This window comes from Denticeps clupeoides, chromosome 15 (genome assembly GCF_900700375.1).
Source record: "Denticeps clupeoides chromosome 15, fDenClu1.1, whole genome shotgun sequence".
Lineage (NCBI taxonomy): Eukaryota > Metazoa > Chordata > Actinopteri > Clupeiformes > Denticipitidae > Denticeps > Denticeps clupeoides.
Window position 1 is genome coordinate 5069116 of NC_041721.1, and position 21266 is coordinate 5090381.

Sequence of the window (21266 nt, forward strand, 5' to 3'; positions counted from 1 at the left end):
CCCGTTCCAAATCCCACCCCACCCCAGTCTGCCATCCGAGGTGCCAATTACACTGCTGTGCATCTGGGGGGAGGGGATCTGCCAGGAAGTGGGTCAAGGCCAAACTGCGGGTGGCTACAGGGACCAAAGGACCACCTCCCCCTGAGCGCCCAAATCATTATATTAAACCCTCTCATTAACCCCTCTCCGGCACACAGTAAGGGTCATGCTGCGGCAAACTATCAAGGGTGGGCACAGCTGGCCAACAACGGCCAGGTGTGGAGGCAACTGTGGTACGTACAAATCACCAGTCTATGGAGAATTTCGGATTCTGTGTCCAGGAAGTAACGCCAAGGAACTAATACTGTGCGTTGGGACTCACTTTTTTTAAAAGGCGAAGCAGTGAGCAGAGTCGATTATTATAAGGCCCATAATCGGAATGTTGCCGGTTTTGGCACAAACTGCCAAAACACCACTGATCAAGAAAAAGTCAGTCAGTGACTGACAGCGACAGTCAAAAAATATTTAAGAATCGCATTACTTCATAAAAGTTGCTGTTTTTATTATTTAGCATTTTTACCTTAAGTATACCATTTACCTTGAGTATTGCTTGGAACTGGCTTGTTCTTGGTGGTATATTGTTCTGAAGTAACATTCTTAGCTTTAAATAAACATACTGGCAAAATTGCACAAACTGATTAAAATATGTTCAGAAATATTCTTGGGCTTAAATGCTGTTTGGCAATATTTAAAAAGAAATTGTGATATGATATTTTTGCCATATCTCCCACCCCTAGTACCGTGATAAATGAATATTTTCACCACTTATTCAAGTGGTATAATTACTTTCTGAAGTGACATTGTTGTAAAGCTACAACACATCTCTAGACCACATTTTTCACTCCCATGTTTACCAGAGACGAGCGGTTCTGCCCAGACTGGCCATCAGCACACACTTCACGGCTTTTAGAAAACCGTGGCCGTACTACATCAGTGCGAGGTTGGTATTGGTTTTGAATTATTGCCTTTAGAAGAAACTGCGCTGTGTGCAATGGGGATAATGTGGTCTGTGGTTAGAGGCCAGATTTTTATGAACGAGTAACAAAAATGGATGACCGGTGAAAATGTGGTACATTCTGCAATAAAAAGCAAACAAGCACAGTGGCCTATTGATCATGTTCCCTCTTATATAGAATTTTGTCTTTTATTAAAAAAATAATAAAAAAAAAAACCCAAAAAATCCAAATAAACCTAAAATTATGGTCTAATGAGCAGAGGACATAGTAGGAAGAACAAAACTGCACTGTTTCTGGATCAGACACACAGAGAAGCCTGCCGGCAAACTGCGGGGCAGCACAAATGTGACAGACTGTCTGCACTTACGTCCAAACACCACTGGGACAGGCACCAGCATCATGTTGCACCATGAGATATGACCGGCCCCACCCATCACTATGTGATCTGTTTGTGAAAAGCCCGGCACGTTGCACGTTGATTCTGAAGTCATGTCATGTACAGGAAGGACTTTTCCTGATTATGTTTGTTTTGCTTGCGAATGAAGCAGAAACAGAGCATCTCGGGCTGATTCAGGACTGCACAGCGCTCTGAAAATGACCCGAGGGGTGATGCAATCAACCCCAATTCACCGCAGCAACTCAGACTGCCCGGTACGGAAAGACAGGAGTCAGCGATTTGGCAGGGTGATGAAAAGGACGGAACTTCAGCAGCAAACCCAGACAGACAGACAGACACCACTGCTGCACCAACATAGTAATATCACATCCTCCCCTAACATCAGTAAAAGAACAGGAATTTAGCTACAGCCATTTAAAACCACTTTAAACCCATAACATCAGATTTTAGAAATTATGTACATGCTACATATTCTGAGACTTATTTACGATCGTAGTTGTTTGTAGCCTAAAATGTTTTCAGTGTTACTGCAGCTACAGCATAAGGCAGGATGAAGATCTGCACTACAGCAATGTTGGGAGGGGAGGGGACCTGCTGCCTGCTCCAAGGAAATATAGCGGCCATCGTCCATCCACTTCCCAAATATACTCAATCTTAACCCCTGGAATGAGCAGCAGTCCACTAGTGTAGTGGCATAAATTCCACTAATCTGCAGCTCTTTGGACCATACAAACCCACAATTTTCACAAAAAAAAAAAAAACTATCACCACAGGAACGGGGACCACTGCAGTTCAGAGAACACTCGTTTTGCCGTTAAACCAACACACTAGGAGGTGTGTAAAATTATTTCCTCTAAAATCGTGATCAGTAAGATCAGATTAGCTGGTCAGCAATCCAGTTTCAACTCGTGGCTCAATCGCAATGAAGCTACAGTTAGCCTGGGGTTTTATAACTGCTTGGCCCGAAAGCAGAACTGAACCCAGGGTCTCCCTGTTCTGAGTCAGCAGCAGCCGCAAAGTTCTGAACCGATCTTCACAGAAAGGAAAAGAAAGGAAAGAAAAGGCAAAACGAGCGCTTTCAGCTCACAGGTGAGAACAACTGCAGCTGTGCCAACATACAAGGTTAAGGTCCGCCAAACCACCCAAAAATCATGCCACAATTAGGCATCACACTTCGAAACTGTAGACGTTAAGCACCGTGATCAAAAATAAAATCTTTTTCTTCACATGATCAGACCTACACAATAACCCACGCAAGGAATGTGGGCCGCAAACCTGGCCCACTGATTAAATAACAGCACAAAAACCAAAAAAAGCCATACTAAGATGTCCACACTGGTTTTCATAAGTCAGCATTTCCATAAACACAAAAGTCAGATGTTGCCATACTTCATTATTGTGTTGCTCTTCAAAAACAAATCACAGACGCATTTTGTGATCATTCCTCTTCTTGTGACGAAGACAAAAAAAAAAAACACATAAATCAGACTCGTATTTTCCTTAGCTCTAAGGAAGGAAATGGAGACACAACCGACAAACCTGTAACCAAAATAAACAGGTACTCTGTCTAGCAGGAGCCTCTCCGGCCGGCACTGCGGCGCTAATGGAGGGAGCAGATCCATATCTACACGATTTATCCCCTTCAGATTCGATTAACACCGGTCCGAGGGGCAGGGGGGAGGGTACAGATGAATAAATAAATAAATACATGCATTTCGGTATGAGGGCATCTGCACAGCCACCTAACAACCAATTCACCCAATTGGCAACCATAGAAATGTCTCACATTAGAACAATGCTCAAGACCCCTAGTGAGCAAGCCCAATGCCACAGTGGCAGGGAAGAAAAGCTCCTAGCAAAAGGAAGAAACCCCAAGAGGAACCAAGAAAAGGGGAACCCATCCTCCCCTGAACAGCTCTGAATTAACCTGGGTTGCTCGTGTTCAGTGAGCAAGTGCTGGCAAAGAGAGACAACTGCGTTCAGATAGGGCTGCACTGTATAAACGGCATGCAATATAAATCTGGCCAATGGGAGAGATTTTAATTATACTGGCTTTCCAGAAACATCCGTTCCAAAGCCACGTCACCTGTGCAAAACCACGCCTACTTGCACAACAAGGCATTTAGTTTAAAGAAAGAACTTAACATCCTTAAAAACTTCTAAATTAAAGTTTCCAAAAAAAAAAAAAAAAAAAAAAATACTGCAGACCCAATAAATAACATATAAAAAGACTTTAATTCTATCAGTAATCTGCCAGTCGCTGTGCATTTCCAGGTTCACTAAATGCAGTGTGCATGTCAGTACTCAATCCGTACCACTTGCCAAGTGGGTTTGGTTTGCATGGAAATGACCAGGGCCAGTCCTAGCCTGCATGGTGCCCTGGGCAGCAAAAAAATAAAAAATAAAATAACAAAATAAAATCTTGGAATCCTGGAGGGACTGCATGATAAAATATGAAAAAGAATATTTGACAATATTTTTAATGTAACCTCTACAGCTGAATTAAAAAAATCCAAACATTTTATATAAACAACTCGCATCATACAATTATTTCACTGGAATTGTGAGGTTTATTTTACAACTTACACTTCCAAAGTGTACGTTTCAAATAGTTATATTTAAATGTATTTATCAAACTGCAATACATACAGCATAGCATCTATGGCTGAATTGAATTTTATGCCATATCGCACAGCCCTAATTCCAGTTATGTATTATGAGGTAGTATATTAGTGTATCAGATAGGGGTGTTGAAATTAATCTCATAATCAATCCATTGTGATGCAGATGTGGACGATTCTGCACCGATGCAGTGCAGAACATAATTGTTTAAATCACAATGATGTTTCTTGGTGATTTTCTGGCAGCGGCAAAACTTCTAAATAAATAAATAACCTTTGAACGGCAAGAGCATTTTGAGGCAGCATTCGATTGGCGTTTCACGTGTTCACTTGATGTGATTTGACGCTCGTCACTGTTTACCGTTGGGATTTCATTGGAAATTGACACCAAGAAAACATTGCATGCAGCGTTTATTTGCTGAATGCGCAGCCGACCGAATGCTGGTCCTGAATGCCAGTGTGGACGCTTTGATTTGTCCCAACGAGCAGGAAAAACTGACTGTGTTCAGTCCACGCTCACCTGACTCCACGGACCCCAGAAAAAGGTTTGGTTCAGACATCTGTGTGAACAAGGCCTATTAGAGGTTCACACCTCTTAAATCAGATTAAATCAGCCGTGTCCTCCATTTTGGTTTCAGAGCCTGCTTCAATGCTTCTATGAAACACAACATGCAAAGATCAAAGTTCAACAAAATGTAACTCTGGCCATGAGGTGCACAGAATTTTGTTATTATTAGGAGTGGGTTTTTTTCTCTACACTTTACATTTTCAATACACTTAACCCTTCAGTGATTGCTTAACAATAATAATTGAATTGGTAATTGAATTATGTAATGCCATTACATGCGACTTTTACTCCACAGGCCATAAAAGACAAAGTGGAACAATCTAAAGTAAACTATCACAGTACACCCAGGCAGAAACTAAAGCACCTCAAGAAAATCCAGCCCTGACTAATAGACTTAATTTGTTTCAAAACCTTTAATATCATGATGCTCTGAGCTTGTACATCACATCACATATTTTAAAACCTTCAGACCAGCACACAGCACTGAAGTCAGGGTTCTTACACATTTTTACAAAAGATTTTCCATTACTTTAGATTAGCCACTTCAATGATCACATTCATTGATTGCAACATGGAAGCACGTTGTAAGTCGCTCTGGATAAGGGTGTCTGCCAAATGCCTTAAATTTTAATGACCATGTTCTCAGAAATGTTATTTTCAAATATGCATAGAAATCACAAAAAGACAAATTGACCAGAAAATGTTTAACCTAAATTTGTGACAACCCAGAAAAGCTTAACTTAAATGACAGTGTTTCTGTCTTACATGAACTATGTACTTCATTTTATACATTCATGTGTCAAACAGATTTCGATGGCTTTTCCGGTACTTTCTATGTTCATTTTGTATTACAAAAATTTAAGACCTGGAAAATACTCCATGCCTTTTTTTTCCATTCTATGACTTGTCCCGATTTTTAATGACCATAAGAACCCTGTGAAGTGTCTCATGTCTGCAAGGGTCAAGGGTGAACCCCAGGGATTTGGTCCATTTGTTCTGCCTGTTTAAAAAGTGTCCCACCCTGGGACTCCAACAGTCTGTCCCTCTGCCCCGAACATCATCTCAATTTGACAAACGCCAGAGAAATGCCTCAGAGCAGAGCCCGAGTGTCAAAACAAGATGACTGCTTTCACAGTCACAAGAACACAAGAACTGACAGGCGAAATACGCAGCATGAACTGGTGTCATTTATTATACTGGTCACATGACCCAGAACCAAGGCAAAATGCTTTGTGATCAGGCTGAGAAGTGAGTTTGTACTGCTGTACAGTGTTCATGGAACAGTAGGTGTATGGCTCTCGTAGTTAATTTGGGCGTTAAAACGGAGGCCAGTCACTACTGATCATGAGCGTGACGCACAAACCACGGAGCCAACCAACACCGTAATCATCCCCGTACAGAGAACATCTCATTACCCGCCTCGGTTCGGCTGACTGCCGGGAGTACTTTACATACACGCTCACAAAACTTTTATTTGAAATCAGATAAATGGGCCAACGGATAAACGGCCCTCATTAACACAAGCGTATGATGCGAACGCGGTTCTCATTTACGCCTCATCACGCTGCCTTGTCCCACTTTGTCTGATGTCTCACGTTGCCTTTATGTGTGGTTTATAATGGGACTGTTCCACAACAGGTTGTAATTGGTCAATGCAAAAACACGGACAAGGTTTTAATTCAACATTCCGTTTCGTAAACAGACACCATTCATACAGGAAAAGTGGATTTTCAGCGAGTCAGCAGAACAGTCACATGACCTTTTCACAAAGAGCAGCTGTTCTGATTCAAGGGCAGAAAAAGTTCCTAAAAAGGAGACAACATGGCATCGGACCCCCCCCCCCTGACCTGCATTTTTAATAAGCACATGCACGGACACCATGCTAGGATTGAAATGGATAATGAAAGACTGACTGAAGAGTAAGGGTGGGCGGGCACGTGAACAGCATGACGTGCTTAAAGCAGGTTTATGCCCCTGGTTGGAGCGGCGCAGGATGGGAGACTGATGTGACTGCATTCCCCTGAGAGCGCTCTCCACGTCCCGCTCGCAGCATTCTGCAGCAGGAACGAGGTTGACTAAGAGTGCGAGAAGTCCTCCATCAGCACTGGCACACATCGTGTCTCTACACGATTGTCTCGCTGACGTCTCGGTCCCTGCCTTTCGCGGGAACACGTGTTCCGTCCCCGCATCTCGAGGAGCTTCCCAGCAAGCCCGGGCAACTGGTGGCATGCAGGAACGCTCCGTAACCATGGAGAACTGCAGTCAGCTGCAACCATTTCTGAAGTGCCTCCAGTGCGTTAAGGGCTCGCGGTTCTGTGTCGCACTGTTCCCTCAAGTCCTGAAATGGCACAGGGTGCTGCGGTCGAGGGAGAAGTCAGCAAAACTTGCAATGGTCAACGACCGCTTCGGTGCAATCAATCAGCCACGCCCATTTCTGAATAAAGATTTTAAAGCGCCGCTGGTCCTTGGGGTGGAGCCAGCAGGAAGTTGTGTTGTGCTGGTTGCGATCAGGACCGCGCATATGTGCCTCGCTTCTGAAGGGCAAGCGATTGTCATTGTGAAACACTGCAGCACAGCACACGGTGACGCACAACAAAATGTGTCCTCTACTTTTAACCCATCACCCTTGGTGAGCAGTGGGCAGCAATGACAGGTGAACGGGGGCAACCTTTGGCGGTTCAGGATTCGTACCGGCAACCTTCCGATTATGGGTGCGTTTCCAAACCCGCTAGGCCACCACTGTACCCGTATGTATCGGAGTGTGAAAGGCTGCCGAGAGTGTGAGTTGCCATCGTTTCATAAACAGAGAAAAAGACAAGAAAACGAGGCGCAGATCTGCTTGCTTGCGTGACTGGTTTATTTTCCCCCACTCCTATAACTGAGAGCTGGGGAATCTCTGGTGTGTACTAGTATGGGTGGGAGGGAGTGGACTAATTTCCCATGATTAAACTATACTCCACTATTTCTGTCCGTTCCGGTTCCGGTCCCAAGCCCAGGTTGAGTCAGGAAGGGCAACCCACATAAAACCTTTGCCAAATCCACTGTGGTGACCCCTAACTGGAGCGGGCGTAAGACAATGTTGAATAAACACTTTCCAAATTAGGGGTTGACGTGGGTAACACACTCACCTATGAACCAGAAGGCCACAAAGTGACAGGTTGAAACCCCACTTACTACCATTGTGTCCCTGACCAAGACACCTAACCCTGAGTGTCTCCAGGGGGACTGTCCCCGTAACTACTGATTGTAAGTCGCTCTGCATAAGGACGTCTGATAACATAAATGTAGATTATATCTAAATGTGTGACATGCACATTTGTGTATGAGTGCATATTTATCCATGTATACTTTTTGGACTTTTCACTATTGTACAAGTTCCCATGAAGGTATTTTTGGTGAGAACCAATTAAGTGTAATAGATATTCTTTTTGGGGAAAAAATATGTACAGTTATTAAAAACAAAACCAAGTGACTAAACGCACAGCAGCAGTTGGTGCAAAAAAGACATGTGAATTTTTTTTAATAGAAAAATGAGATCCAGTATGTACATGTGTACATGTGTGTGTGGGTCCATTCCTCTTCAGCGAGAGGAGCGGCATGCCTGGAATAGCGAAGCGTGTGCGCACACGACTCAGCCAGTGACATCAGCAGCAGTGACGTGAGGCTTCCTGTTTGAGGATCTCTCAGTGTTTCACACCTTCGCCCGACAAAAAAAAAAAAAATGGGCGGCCCATCCGGCAACACAGCCCTCACTACTTAGAACCACACGTGATCCGCTCCTTAGAAAGCATGTGTGCAGACACATGTGAGCGTTTGTGTGTGTGTGTGTGGGTGTGTGTGTGTGTGTGAGAGAGAGAAAGGAATTAATCGCTTTTTAATGTCAGCCCTTAAATTAGACTCTTTTGGATCCCTGGTGAGATGCCTGTGGCGTTGAGGCTTTGTTCATTAGCAGACGCAGCTCTTCAGAGGAGCTGATTAACACAAAGCCGCGGCGTGCGAGGAAGCCCTATCACCGCCACACGAGAAAACGCGTAGCAGCCGGGGCACACGAGAGCCATCTCCCCTCTTTCATACCTGGTCTGAGAACGCTGACATTATGGGATGGCATTTAAAGACCTCATTACTGTGATAACCCCTGTGGCGGACGATGATGAGCTTGTGTGTCGAACTCCGCACGCAAGATGGCCGACACCACAGCATGACTCGACATGTAAGCCCGCCGCCCACTGAAGGCATGGGCTCTGCTGTCTTACCTGCACAGGTACACCAAGTCAACACTAGGGGAGCTATATTGCAAAGCATGTGCAATAACCAAACCTATATATATATATATATATATATATATATATATATAGACACACACACACACACACACACACACACGCCGCCACCACCACGCCTCTGTGCAAAGTCTGAGAAGAGTAATAACATGCAACGTGGGATACATGGACGTTGCGGTGAGTGAAGCCAGACTGGCTCCATATCGAGTGTTTTACCCACAATGTAAACCAAGGCTGGTCTGAGTTCCTCGAGTCATGGGTCTACTGGGTCACATCAGGCGAGTTGGACCCACACATCCATCCAACCTCATATGAAGCACTTTATTCATTTTTAACTGTAATAACTTTTAATACATTGCAAAAATGCAATCAGTTTTGATAAAAGGGGGGAAAAAAAAAAAGAGCCAAACTGTGCAGCCACTCCAAGAATTCAGGATGTTCTGATTGCATAAAATAACGCAAATTCAGTCAGTCAATCTGCCTAAATTAATTGTGTGCTTTACTCTTTTGTAGAATCTTTTGCAATTTTGACCAATCGCAGCACTTTAACGTAATCAGGAATTCTGCTCATTTGCCCTCGAACTTCCGCCAAGGACCATGCACAAGTTTCCAAGTGTTCTGCACAAATGTGGGGGTAAATCATTCTGTACCGCACGCAACATTGTTGTCAACCGAGAAACATTTTTCTACCGCAAAAGCACTCATGGAGAGTTGTAGATATGCTCGACCAGCAAAAGCAAAGACTGACAGAGTCTGTGACTTCCAGATGGATTGTGAATGCACATTTAAGTGGCATTCACAAGTTGTTGTACAAGTACTGTGTTTTGCTTACAAGAACTCTTGTATTAAGTCCAGGTTATTTTTCATTTAAATGCACCAGTGCAATAATTTGAATATTTTAAAATGATACATAAAACAAAAGGAAGATTAGCCCTTTGAACTTATTTCAGCAGTTCCACAGCAACCTTCCCCAGAACCAAAAAATAAACACCTCAACATTTGGAGCAAGATTCCCGTTGCATTGTAGATTGCATTTTAGGTCCTGGAGGGACTGACTGTGAACCAAATCACATCCTGAATGCATCGTTACATTCTCTACTACAAGGAGGTCCAGCAGTGAAACAGACTTCAGAGAGAGGCGGTGAAACTGCAGCACAAAGATCTGCAGCAGACCTGGTGAAACTGGGTGTGTCTGTAAAACAAAGATCTGTAGCCTCTAGGAGTCTGTGTGTGTGTGTGTGTGTGTGTGTGTGCGCATAACATTAGGCAGAGGAGAGTCTACACTGGCTGAAGTCCCAGTAGGCTCCCTCCTGTTTGCCCAGTAAGGTGGTGGATACCAGCGCGGAATCCTCTACTGGAATTCTTCAGAAAGATTTTCCCTGGTTTGGTGGCACGAGAACGGTGGTAAATGCATTCGATAAAAACCACACACAGGTGATGTTATCATCTTAGAATGATAACATCACCAGGGCAGAAACGTTCAGTCATACACAAAAGGCAATGATCTTCCCTCGTTTATTCAGATTATTAAGTATTTCACAAGCACTTTCAGCCCAGCATTCCAACCAGGCAAACCGCATCCCGACAATTTAATTCTGCCTCAGCAGACACTCAGTACCATGAACAGTCATCAGAGACCCAATTACAGCCGAAAAGTAAACAGGGCCCAGATCTATACCCGTTAGGGCTGTTAATTACACAATAATATCTGTCTGTTGAACAAACCTGAGCGTTAAACTGGATTGCATGCATATGCTGCATCACTGAGGGGAGACACACCTCTATTTCATCCACTCATCTAATTCCCCCCCCCCCCCAGCCCTCAATCATTTCAGGTTTTGTCGCTTATCTATTTTGTAGAAACACCTGCTATTAACCTGACTTTTAATTAATCAATTGGTGATGGAAAAAGCTCATATGAAAAGCTAAAACCCTGCCAAATGATGTTTAATGCATTGAAATAAATTAGCTTCACTGAGAGAAAAAGGTCAAATTTTGGCACGAAAAAAATTTGGTCGCCTTTACAGAAATTGAACAAATTTACTTCGAATACAAAAATGTCAGCAAATTAAGTAGTGGTGCTGTGAGATCCAAATGTAATATCTTGTATGACTTCCATGAGCTTGAAGGACTGCATCAATGCGGTTTGGCAAGAATTCATACAATTTATTGATTAAGTCATCAGGAAATGCAAAGAAAGCAGTCTTGCGTGCCTCCCAGAGCTCATTAATATTCTTTGGTTTCATCTTCCATGCTTCCTCTTTCACCCTACCCCACACATGCTCAATGATGTTCATGTCTGTTGACTGAGCTGACCAATTCTGGAGCATCTTGATCTTCTTCAGGAACTTTGACGTGGAGATGGAAGTATGTGATGGAGCACCATCCTTCTGCAGAATTTGGCCTCGTTTATGGTTGGGAATATAAAAGGTAGCTAATATTTCTTGGTATTTCAGACCATTGACTCACACACTCCCATACTGGATGTAACCCCAGAACACGATTTTCTGGGCGGATCCATTCGGGCTCCAGTAGGTCTCCTGAAATATTTGCGGTGACTAGTTTAATTCAACAGAAGATTCATCTGAAAAATCGACCTTCTGCCACTTTTCCAGCATCCATCCTTTTAGCAGGCTGTGGGCCTTGGCAAACGCCACATGTTTTTTCAATTGTCTTTTGTTTAGTGCTGGCTTCTGGGCACCGATTCGACCATGGAGGCCATTTCGAGACAGAATCCGACAAAGTGTTCTGGTTGACACAGGGACTTCAGGTGACCAGGTCTCGTGGAGCTTTGCTGCAGTGGATAATGGGCTGGCCTTGGATTTTTGGGCCAACAAACGGTCCTCTCGAGCAGTTGTCTTGCGGGGTCTGCCTGACCCGGGCTTGTCAAAAATGTCTCCAGTCTCTTCAAAAAATGTTTTAATCCTCTGTACTTGATGCTGAGACAAATTGAAGGTGTCTGCCAAATCAGTGGATCTGGTCTTCAGCCTCTTGATAATCAACACTTTAGTCTCAGGGTGAATATTAGGCATGTTTGCTGATGTCTAGTTGCAGTTGATGTGAAGGTCTAGTGTACTGGGGTCCTTTTTATACACACTTGAGACCTAATTGATCCATTATTATTTCACAGATGAAGCTCAAATGACAAGGCGACAACACTTACGTCTTTGCAAAAATGTACTCATTGGGCTTTATCAAGCTTTGAATATTAGAATACTTTTTGACTGTTTCGTTGTGTAATGAAACATTATTACAAAAGCTGTTGGGAATAAAATGGGCCATTTCTTGTAAAAAGAAAAAAAGAAAAAAATCTTGATTAGAAATATATTTCAGCGCCACTTGAGGTCAATTTGTACACAAGGGAAAAGACTTGTCAGGGACTGTACTCATCCATCAATCGATCTACCCCCCACTCATTCATAGCTACATCCATCTTGTCCGGATGGAGAGGAGGGCAGGTGTGGAGGGGTTTGTCTCCATTGCTCTGCTCCAATGTCCTCCTGTCAAGGGAGAATTTCACATATTTTGACAGTGGACTCAGAGCATGAGTCACCTCACACACACACACACACACACACACACACACACACACAGTCAGTGAGCCATGGAGATAGTGGCTCTCTCTCACAAAACATATGTGAAATCCCGAAACAGACCGATATGGAACCTTTATAAAAAAAAAAAAACTCAACAGGTCCAACAGTTTGAGACCAGATGAAATATCACAGTTCACGTAAAACATTCGTAAAAGGTCACAAGTCACTAATTACAGCAAATCACTTATCAGTCCAATAACAGGCATCTCTGCATGAATCTCAAAAAGTTCAACTGAAGTTTGACAGAAGGCAGAACCACAGGAAGTTCCAAGGAATACCAGAAAAAAAGGCCAGAGCTCCTCACGAGAAGTTTGCCACTTTGGCCATCTATTACTTTTATGACTCTGTGTGTAAATGTCACCACGGCTCCAGATCTTCCACCACAGCCACATAAAAACACAGAAGGGGTCCTTAACACACACACACACACACACGGACACACCACTCAGGTACATAGGAATAAAATAACAATTTTTTCATCAGTCGGTCAGCAGGAAGCTGAGGTCTGTCTACCATTTATGGTTCTCCATGTGAAACTCCCCAAACTGAATAATTAAAATGTCTTTCATTTGTAAAGCTTCTGTTGAATGGGGGGGTGGGGGAATCACCCGGGGCGCTCCTGCAGATTTCAGGAATCCATTTAAACCCTCTTACAGGCTTCGTCCAGACGTTCCCACGTACCGCAACTATCTCCCTCCAGATGAAACAGAAAGCTAAAACAAAAACAGCCACCTTACGTGCTCCAGATCTCACACTACTCATGCATATCTCTTCGTGCTCCGTGTGTGTGTGTGTGTTGGAGGGTAAAACATAACCGCTAGGATGCCAAGAGTCTCCTGAAACTGCCCAACTCATTTCTTGAACTTAATTACCAAGCGCAATGTAAGACCACTTTAACTAATTACCCTACAAAGCTGCGGTGGTGATGCTGAAAGCTCCTGCCCACTCAGGACCATGCAAAGCCAAAGAAGGGACCAAAGAACCAATGAATTCCAAATATTCTGCAGTCAAATGTCAGGGAGGTTTTGTCCACGTAAAACAGCAGGTCGTGCAGAAAGACAATGATCCAAAAACAACAGCAGAACGTCTGGGACAGAAGAACTTTTGTATTCTAAAGTGATCGGGTCAGAGTCCTGACCTTAACTCCAATGCAGCTCTGTGAATCGGACCATTCAAGCCAGACATGCCAGCATTTACATTAACTGAGATGGACTGGAATGGCCAGGATGTTCAGGCCATCTAACCACCCAAGTTAAGTTATTTTATTATTATTGGCTATTAGGTGAATCACATTTAGAATTCCACAATGCTTACATGAGAAGCAGCAGCACATGTTCTGCTGCTTGGAATGACTGCAGAATCTTGTTATTTTTGGGTGATCGCGTTTGGCTGAGGAACCAGACTTTCTGAAGACGAAAATGCAGAAACACTAATCCAACCTGCAAATCAGCGACAGAACTTTGCTTTAAAAAATAAAATAAAAAAAAGCTCAGGAGAGCTGGCTGTGAAGGAGCCACTCAGCACTGGTTTAAAAAAAAAAAAAAAAAAAAACAATTAAGACCATCTGTGACACTGATGAAATGGGCAGGTCATATGACCCCAAACAACACAGTATGAAGAGTGCAGAGTTTACCAATAATTGACTAAAAAGCTTTAAAAGTACTCCAAACATGAAGAGGGTTACAACCTTATCTCACGCGACAATCTCGATTTGGTATGACCTGCTTCTTCGTGGAACTGTGCACTGTGGTGAACACGCTGGAAGAAGAAACGAAGCCACTCCTAGCCTCCATACGAGGACTCCAGGACCGTGAGGATTTCATGACTGAGCACCACTGATTTTGCCAGCATGATAGCTGTGGGTGGAAAGTCAACAATTAAAGTTTCGCGTTTGAAGTGTATTAATTCAAAACAACTAGGTGAGGAAAATAGTTTTTAACCATTTCACCAAGCCCTAGATGTAACATTCTACACAAAAAAATTATGCAATATATTTGGGGTTGAGGATGTTCTGGGCGGAATACAGGCTCTAAACATCACGAATAGATGTCAAACAACAAGAACTGCCAGACATTTACTGTAAGCGCTCTGAAAAACTCCCCCAAAAGAACAGCAGAATGAAACCTTCAGCTTCTCCTTCCTCCTTCTCTAATGAGCTGCCCAAACTGACCTCTCCGAATAAAAAAAAAAAAGCTTTTAAAAAGTTCTCAAAAGTTCAGCTAGGAGTTTAAAACTAAGAGTTTTAAAGTGCCGAAGCACGCCAGCTCCCCCGACCCAGTCCGATTTCAGACCTCCGACCCGAAAGGCGCTGAAAGCGTCGGCATCTTTAATGGCCAAAGCAACTGCAAAACAGATGCCCCCCTGACACCATGCCTCTCACCTTACAGGTCACCAGATCCTTACCCCCAGCAGAACCAGAAGAGTAAAACACACACACAAACCTAAACTACAATCTATCATAAAGCAGAAAGATAAAACCATATGAAATGTGGCATAGAGTCGGACAATTGACATCAATCAGGATGCGAACACACACAATTAGGAATCATTAACTTGCAAAAAGGCCTTTAAAGAGATTGCTTCATCCCTATAAGTGGACACCACATGGACCAAAGCAGCATCTTCAGCTCACAAGCAGAGAAATATAATCATGTGCAACGGGGTTCGTAATATCAAAACCTGTACAAGCCCATATACGGAAACAGGAAATGAGATTCAGACATTTCAAGTCAATCAGAGGCATCTGTAAACCCAGAGGATGTCTCCAATGTCTTAATAAGTGTCTTCAGCCCATTCACAGCAACAGCCCGAGGTGAAAGGCCTGGCACTTATTACAGATGCTTTCCTCAGAGCCTTAAACCATTCACCAAAGACCTGGCAGGTCATTAGGAGGCCAGTTAAACAAACACAGCGGCGCAGTGCTGTGTAATACCCCCGCCATCCAGAGGCACACAGAGATGATTGACCAGGAAGATGCTGCGTCACCCACATGGTGTCCACACATCGCCCACTTACAGCCTACAAGCCAAGATGTACACAGTGGCCATTTACAGACCAGGATAATTACATAACGCTGTCAAGTTGAGCAATCCCACACACTCCAGCAGGTAAATGCGCTGGAAAAAGATGCTCTTCCAGACCCGGAACAGTACCAAGCATGTTCAATTTAAGGCACCACTTCTCGAACCAGACCCAACTGAAGGCCACAGTTCCTGTTCAGAGATCCAACAGGGGCAGCAGAGTGACCGTCTGGTGTCCAGCAGTAGTCGCCATAAGAGGCTTAGCTGCTGGACGCCCAGATTACCAAGACATCAAAAAAAAGATGCAGCAAAAGACAGCATGGACACTCTGCCCAAACTCAGGGCATCCTGAGGGCCAAGCGTGTCTTAACCGCTTACAGAGGCTCAAAAAGAGGCATGGCATCAAAAAGAGGAAGTGAAAGATCCAAGGGAAAAAAAGGAAGATTTAAAACAGTACTCTTTCACTCTTTCCATCTACTCTGTTTCACTTGTTCTAATAAAGCTTAGAAAAGAAATGGTCACATTCAATGGGTGGAAATGTTATTATATACATATACACACACACACACACACACACACACACACACACAGTACAGGCCAAAAGTTTGGACACACCTTCACATTCAATGTGATTTCTTTATTTTCATGACCATTTACATGGTTGGTTCTCACTGAAGGCATCTAAGAATGAACACATGTGGAGTTATGTACTTAACAAAAAAAGGTGAAATAACTGAAAACATGTTTTATATTCTAGTTTCTTTGCTCTGATTACTGCTTTGAACACTCTTGGCATTCTCTTGATGTGCTTCAAGAGGTCGTCACCTGAAATGCTTTTCCAACAGTCTTGAAGGAGTTCCCAGAGGTGTTTAGAACTTGTTGGTCCAGCTCACCCCAAACCACCTGGATTGGGTTCAGGTCCGGTGACTGTGGAGGTCAGGTCTCCACTTTTTGTTAAGTACATAACTCCACATGTGTTCATTCATAGTTGTGATGCCTTCAATGAGAATCTACCAACGTAAATGGTCATGAAAATAAAGAAATCGCATTGAATGAGAAGGTGTGTCCAAACTTTTGGCCTGTACTGTATATATATGGACCACACGTTCATTTTGTGAGAGGACACAAGCAGCTGCCATGGCATGTGTAAACTGAGGCAACAGGACAATAACCGGCGATGGCACATTGGGGAACAACGTTAATAATGTGTAAAACTGATCCAGGATCATATCTTTATATAGTTTGTGCCCGATCAGCCACGACTTCCCAACTGGTTTCAGTCGCCGCCGAAGGAGGAAGAAAAGCCTGTCGCTGTGTTTCACAAGGCCCTCTGGCACTGAAGAGGAAGTGGGCCTGTACCCTGACACCAACACAGACACTCACAATTTCCTCTCCTTTACACAGGCCTTTCCCAACACCCCCCGCCCCCCCCAAACGAAGGATATTTTAAGTCCAAACAGCCTGGCTGGTACCCCAAACATAGACGGCCGACATCACACTGGTGGATTTCTAAATACTTTCTAAGTGACACGAGGTGATTACATTTGGCAGGAAGGGCATTTCAAAGTCTGACCTTATCTGAAATCACTTAATAACTGAGGGTCACACTTCAGCCCTAACACTGGCATGAGTCAACAGGGCGTTAACAAATGAGTAGCCACCGAACGGTATCTCTTTGTCACGTTTGTGAGAGATGCATGGAGCAGAAGATTGGCCAACCCACATCTGCTTTCACTAAACCTGCTGTAAAAACAGCCTGGACAAGGCTGGTTTTTGATGGTGACTGGCATGCATGTTCTGGTCTTCGTCAATCATAATTACGGTTTATTATTAAGCATTATGCCAGTGTACAAACATGGCCATGTGGACCAACCAGTATAACCAGCTAGAGAGTTCAACACTGACCTTGTCTGCAGACCAAAAATGAAATTGCAAACAACGAGCCAGTGAGTCGAATTGTCTGGGAGTTAAAAAGGCGCTCCTTTGGACTTAAGCGTTTAAAAGTAGTATCATTTCTGAACTCCAGCAACCACAAGTCAAGCACCCCTGCTGGCTGGTTGCAGTACTACCAAATACATTTTTAACAATTTGCTGTCTCCTTCCATCTCAAAAGGTGGACGTCTGTGTTCTTCCCGTTCCCAACAAAGAAATTGGCTTTTAAAAACATATACATTCGTACCATCAGAAGGACCAGCAAGACTCAGTCAACCGGCTGCACCACCAGCATCATGGGGTGGGGTTACTAAACATCAACAAATAGAATGACATTTTTACGTTGCTTCTATAGAAACAAAGTCCTTTGCGTCGCATTCGCGTATTAAACCGATTCCTAGACTAAAAGAGGAGTCCAGCGAAGTTCTCCATTCAAACACACATCTAAGACTAGGCTTAAATTGACAAAGGGGAAATTAGCCCCACATGTTTAAGATTTAGCACCAAAGAGGCGGCAGGAAAATGCCAAATCGGGGTTCCCAACTTTCATTTTGCTGGAGAGGAAAATGGCTCGGGTTACACTGATTAGAAAGACTACTGAATCACCATGAACGCAGGTTATACAACAGTCCGCTAAGCACACAGCCTGAGAGTTTTACTGGGCGAGCAGGAACTCTCATTACACTGCAACACCAACAAAAGGCCTTTCAAGCTTCAAAATGGTTAGTTCATACAAAGGAGCGAGAAGAGCAACAACCAGCAGACGTGGATGAGGAGGGTTTCATTTGTTGACTAGTGAGCGACACAAATTGGCTCTAAAGGCAGCAGATGATGTTTGAGTTGCGGAGGGCAGGCATTCCAGCGGGCCCAGGAGGACACCCTATCAAGGGGAGTTCCTTCCTCCGGCTCCCGACCAGGGGAGGGGCGGAGGGGGTCCCACTTCACACAACCCGAGGTCATCTGCCGAACGGCCTCGGGACGCTTTCCCATGCGGTCCAGGCCGAGTCTGGGACCCTCTGGCCTGCAACCGAGCTCGGGGTCCGGTTTGCCTGTCAGGACAAGGTCAGGCCGAGCAAACAGCCCTATCTGGGAGAGCTGGAGCTGGGTGAGAACCGCTCCTTGTCTTGAACAAACAGTATCCAGGGCTAATGGAAAAAAAAAAAAAGCGTGTGTGTGTGTGTTTGTGGTGTGAGGGAGCGTCGGTCTGTGCTATGGTGGCCCATTTCTGCTTTGTCACAGGAAACGTATGGCTTCAGATATGTACATACACAAGATAAGACACACACACACACACATACACACACAACGGCATGCATTCAACAGATAAAACCTCGTGTGGTGACGTGGTTAAAACATTTATGTCCGCTGTACAGTCATGAGCGACGTGCAGATGATTTATGTTTGTCTAAGACCGCCTGTAATCTATTCGTGTGGGACGCAACAAGTTGGAACAGTTAGACAGATCGACGCCCAGGAACATCTTCGGTTTCACATCCTCGACCGCTTACACTTTTCACAAATCTAATTTTTTTTTTTTTTTTTTTTAAATATTAACCACCGCAGAATATCTTCCATTTTTGGAGAGTAAAAACAGACGTGACGAAAAACCACACCCGAGCACAACCTCGTGGCCTTTCAGAGAGAGAGAGAGAGAGGGGGGGGGGTTCCATTTCCCAGCAGGCTACGTGGTTATATTAATTAGTGAAAGCGGCAAGTCCATTACGGAAAGGAAACTAATTCGAAAGCGCCGGGGAGCGAGAGACGCAACAAATGTATCTCCGGGCGTTACTGGCGTTACTGGGAGGGGTGAAAAGTAGTCGTGTGTCCACCCCCCCTTCCCCGACTACATAGCGGACTAGGCGGGGCCCGGACTCCCTCACATCCACAAGCGACTGGATACTTTACTAAAATACACACACACATATATATATATATATATATATATTATTCTTATTATTTAAAAAAAAAAAACACGACAGCGCAAAGTTCGCAACCGAGAGAGACCGGAGGGGGGGCGCCACACACATTCGCACAACTTTTCCATTTCCGCTATAACTTCCACAGCGGGCAGGACGAAACACATTTTTTTTAAAAAAAAAAGGGAATGAAACGCCATTCTTGGCGCGACGCGACCCTCCTCCCCTCGTCCCGGGCAGATGAGCGACGGGCTCCGGAGCCGTCCACCCCTCCACAGCCCCGACGCTCCGCTCGCCGCTCCGCCATATTCTCGACATCCGACCTGCCCTTCCGCAAGCCGCGGGCCCGGGCGCCGCACGCCCGGCTCTCCGCGTTCGTTCGTGCGCTGCGCCGCGGCGACACTGGCGACAGCCCGGCGTCGCCAAGGAAACCCCGAAACCGGCCGTCGTCCGCGCCAAGCGAACGGCGACAAGAGGAGGGTTTAGAAAAAAAGAGAGAGAGAAGGAGAATAGAAGAAGAAGAAAGAAAAAAACAACAACAAGCGCGCACACGCCGCGACGCGAGCGAGCGCGTAGCGGCGCGCCACTTACAGAGAAGCGCGGTCCCCCCGAAGCTGCAATCTGGCTGCGCCGCTCGCTGTGCTGCCTCGGCCGTCAGGGTGAGGTCCTCACTTCTGCATGACGTCGCAGCCTCGGTTTGAGCCGCGCAGCGCCGCACAGCGCTCTGGCCGCGACTGGAGCGCGCGCGACCGCGGCGGCGGGCGCGAGCGCGCCGCGTCACGCGCGCCGCCGCGGCCGCCGCTCGCGCGCGGTAGACGCGCGCACACAAACGCACTTTTACATTTAATATTTTACATTTACTTTTATATTTGTATATTTTACATTTACAGCATTTATCAGACGCCCTTATCCAGAGCGACTTACAATCAGTAGTTACAGGGACAGTTAGAGTTAAGTGTCCTGATTATGGACATAATGGTAGTAAGTGGGATTTGAACCTGGGTTCAAGATGTCACAATTAAATAATTTTTTTTTTAAGTTTATAGAATTTTCATAATGCTGCACATTTTTCGCAATTCTGTTCACTGTGCTGTCAATGTTTGTTGCACACATTAACAACGTGTTTACTCCTTTGCACACGAAGTGGCTCTGTCATTATTCAACTCATTTGCGTTATCTGCACCAAAAACCGCTGATCTGGCCCGAGCTTGGTCAGCTGTCTTGCACTGTATTTTTTTTTCCAATGAAAATTATACGACATTTAATTGTAAATGTGGGGATGGGTCAAAACCTGCTACATCACTATTACAGTGCCAGTGGATGGCCTAATGGGTAAGGTAGCAGACCCGTAATCAGCCATCCAACAATAAATTGTGTATCACAGTTAATTCCATAATTCCTAAATGCATAACAGTTAACTCTTTGCTTAGCTCCAGTATATTTGTCATTCACATAACAGAACAATGAATGTACAGTGAATGTATTCACAACCAAAATAATCAAAGGTCCCATATTATGATTTTTTTTTTTGGCTTTTATATCTGTCTTTGTGGTTCCCTAATACTATATCTGTAATTCAGCCTTCGTGCAGAACTTTGAGGCAGTCCCACAATGAGATTTGCCCAGGACGTGCCATTTTGGTTTCTGTCGCTTTAAATGATAATGAGGAGGAGAGAGGCGGGACGAGAACTAGTTGTCACTGTTTTTCCAGAAAATATAAAATTTACATTTTACATTTAATCATACGCCCTTATCCAGAGCGACTTACAATCAGTAGTTACAGGGACAGTCCCCCCTGGAGACACTCAGGATTAAGTGTCTTGCTCAGGGACACAATGGAAGTAAGTGGGGTTTGAACCTGGGTCTTCTGGTTCCTAGGCGAGTGTGTTACCCACTAGGCTACTACCACCCTAAAATGAACCCACTGGGGTTCACGTGACG

At 44.5% G+C, this 21266-nt stretch overlaps 1 protein-coding gene across 1 annotated transcript in view; it reads right to left on the bottom strand.

Moving 5' to 3' along the window:
* The window catches only part of rap1b (RAP1B, member of RAS oncogene family), a 36697-nt gene extending 16630 nt beyond the window's left edge, over window positions 1–20067 (bottom strand). The window contains exon 1 of the mRNA XM_028954170.1: window positions 19917–20067. The gene's annotated coding sequence lies outside the window, so the exon portion shown is untranslated. The remainder of the gene's footprint in view (window positions 1–19916) is intronic.
* Between the last annotated feature and the right edge of the window lie 1199 nt (window positions 20068–21266).